A 3,631-nucleotide genomic window follows, 5' to 3' on the forward strand; every position below is an offset into this window, starting at 1 on the left:
ACATTATTACCAGGCTGGTTTTGAACTCCTGGGATGAAGCAGTCTTCCTTGTTCAGCCCCTGAAAGTGTTGGGATTATAGGTACAACACACAACTTCTGGCCACATTTTCTTTTTCCTTTTTTTTTTTTTGAGATGGAGTCTCGCACTGTTGCCCAGGCTGGAGTGCAATGGCGCAATCTTGGCTCACTGCAACCTCCGCCTCCTGGGTTCATGTGATTCTCCTGCCTCAGCCTCCCAAGTAGCTGGGATTACAGGCATACGCCACCACGCCCGGCTAATTTTTGTATTTTTAGGAGAGACAGGGTTTCTCCTGTTGGTCAGGCTGGTCTCAAACTCCCGACCTCAGGTGGTCCACTTTCCTTTGCCTCCCAAAGTGCTGGGATTACAGGCATGAGCCACTGTGCCTGGCCAACTTTTTCTTTTTCTTAATGATGTGTTTGTAAGACTAATAGTTCTTAATTTTTATGAAATCCAGTTTATCAATTTGTTCTTTTTATGGACTGTGATTTGCTGTCATAGCTAAGAAGTTTTGCTTAACCCAGTGTCACAAAGTTTTTTTTTTTTTCTTTTAATCTGCGACAGAGTCTCACTCTGTCACCCAGGCTGGAGTGCAGTGGCTAATTTTTGTGTTTTTTTTAAAGTCGGGGTTTCACCATGTTACACCTGCTGGTCTCCAAATCCTGGACTCATACGATCCAACCACCTTGGCCTCCAAAGTGCAGGGATTACAGGCGTGAGCCACTGAGCCAGGCCTAAGCTAACTTAGATAGCAATGGAAACCAAGCAGTAAAGATTTCATAAAAAAACTAAGAGGTCTAAAGTTGTTATTTGTTTGTTTTTGTTTTGTTGATGTTTTTTTCTTTGAGACAGAGGCTTGCTCTGTCACCCAGGCTGGAGTGCAGTGGCACGATCTCTGCTCACTGCACCCTCCGCCGCCCAGGTTCAAGTGATTTTCCTGCCTCAGCTTCCCGAGTAGCTGGGATTACAGGCGCCCGCCACCACGCCTGGCTAACTTTTCTATTTTTAGTAGAGACGGGGTTTCACCATGTTGGTCAGGCTAGTCTCGAACTCCTGACCTCATGATCCACCCGCCTCGACCTCCCAAAGTGCTGGGATTACAGACGTGAGCCACCGCGCCCGGCCGACACTCGCTTTTTCACGCGAATGCATCAAACCTGCCCTCACTCAAGGTCAGCCACAGTGGCCTTTGTTGAGGAAACTGCACACCCGCTCACACCTCAGAGCCCCTGCACTTGCTTCTCTCTCCTTTGTTCTTTTCAAAAAGCTCTTGGAAGCTTCTGCTCAAGTGTTACCTGCTCAGCAAGGCCTCCCAACTACGGTCATTAAAATAGAATCCCCCAACTCAACTCCCCAGTGCCCTGCACATGTTTTATTTTTTACCATAACATTTGCCACTTTTCCAGAATAATGTCTTTATTTCATTTATTATTTCGCCCTACCTCTAGCAGGAGATAACCCCATGTGGGCTGTTGTACCCCTGCTCCTAGAATATTGTACGTGCTCAGTAAGTGTTGGTTGGTTGAGTAAATGATATAAGCAAGCCGCATGTTCACTGGGAGCCACAGTGAAGGCAATACTAGTTAAGTACCAAAGTAACCGTAACAGACGGGTAGTTAGTGTCAACCAAATACGGAGGAGGAAAGGTAGGAGCAAGTTAGAATAGCAGCAGAGTGCTGACCGGGGTAGAACACAGGATGTGTGAAATATGGTATGGGAAATAAAATGTAGGCCGGGCGCGGTGGCTCACGCCTGTAATCCCAGTACTTTGGGAGGCCGAGGTGGGTGGATCACAAGGTCAGGAGATGGAGACCAACCTGGCTAACATGGTGAAACCACGTCTCCAGTAAAAATATGAAAAATTGGCCGGGCGTGGTGGTGGGCACCTCTAGTCCCAGCCACTCGGGAGGCTGAGGCAGGAGAATGGCATGAACCCAGGAGGTGGAGCTTGCAGTGAGCGGAGATGGGGCCACTGCACTCCAGCCCCTGCGAAAGAGGGAGACTCCGTCTAAAAAAAATAATAATAATAATTGGTAGGTTTGGAACAAATGGCGAAGGGTCTTTGTTACTAGGTTACACAATTTGGTCTTCTTGCTACAGACAGTGATTCTAAATTCTTCAGCAGAAGACTGAGATTGGCAGAGATGAGGAGGCCTGGATTATGCTTCTGCTTCTGCTACCTCAGCTGTGTGACGAGTTACTTAACATCTCTGGACCTGGTTCCTCATTGTGGGCCCTTACCACATGTCTTTAACTAAGCCTTTGTTAAAATGAAATGTCAAAAATGCTGTGAAAAGTTTAATGGTGTCTGTGTACTTCAGTTGGTGTAATTTTTTCAATTTTTTCTTTTCTTTTTTTTTTTTTTTTTTTTTTGAGACGGAGTGTCACCCTGTCGCCCAAGCTGGAGTGCAGTGGTGCAATCTTGGCTCACTGCAACCTCCACCTCCCAGGTTCAAGCGATTCTCCTGCCTCAGCCTCACCAGTAGCTGGGATTACAGGCACCTGCTCTCACGGCAAATACAAAAAAATCATTTTTGTGTTTTTGTAGAGACGGAGTTTCACCATGTTGTCCAGGTGTGTTTTGTAGAGACGGGGTTTCACCATGTTGACCAGGCTGCTCTCAAAGTCCTGACCTCAGGTGATCCTCCCACCTCGGCCTCCCAAGGTGCTGGGGTTACAGGTGTGAGCCACCATGCTCGGCCAAGTTGGTGTGATTTTTAAAGTTTGCTAACTTTGGTGATTTTGTTGCCTACTGATAATCATTTTGCAAAGCAGGTCCTAGTTTAGGTTTTCTTTATTAGAATACTAGTCCATTTTTGCCTGTTCTTTAGTTATGTGTTTTCCACATTATTTAAGAAGGTGGAACGATTTCATAATTTTCTTTTATTTGAGATGTATTTTTTCCACTTTTAACATGCTTTATGTTTAATGAAAGTTCACATTACAAATATTAGTAAAATCAATTGTGAAAATTGAATTTGTTGGCCGGGCGCCACTCCTGTAATCCCAGCACTTTGGGAGGCCGAGATGGGTGGATCATGAAGTGAGGAGTTCCAGACCAGCCTGGCCAACATAGTGAAACCCCGTCTCTACTAAAAATACAAAAAATTAGCTGGGCATGGCAGTACACGTCTGTAATCCCAGCTATGCGGGAGGCTGAGGCAGGAGAATCACTTGAACCTGGGAAGCAGGGGTTGCAGTGAGCTGAGATGGTGCCATCGCACTCCAGCCCGGGTGACAGTGCGAGACTGTGACTCAAAAAACAAAAAAGAGTTTGTTAAAATTTAGAGAGAACAAGCAGAACAAAAAAATTAGCTAGGTGTGGTGGTATGCGCCTGTGGTCCTGTCGATTTGAGTGGCTGAGGTCGGAGATCACTGCAGCCCAGGCATTTGAGACAGCAGTGAGCGATGATCACGTCACTGCACTCCAGCCTGGGAAACAGAGCGAGACACTGTCTCAAAAAAAAAAACAAACAAAAAAAACAAACCCTTCCCCTCCCACACACAAAGAGAATAAGCAGAAAATCATAAGGGTCTTTAAAAGTGTTTAAAATATCAGTAGGTTATTTTTGGAATTTTTAATTCTCTTAGTTGTGGAGTCCTTGAGGATAG

Source organism: Pongo abelii, chromosome 16 (assembly GCF_028885655.2).
Source record: "Pongo abelii isolate AG06213 chromosome 16, NHGRI_mPonAbe1-v2.0_pri, whole genome shotgun sequence".
Taxonomy (NCBI): domain Eukaryota; kingdom Metazoa; phylum Chordata; class Mammalia; order Primates; family Hominidae; genus Pongo; species Pongo abelii.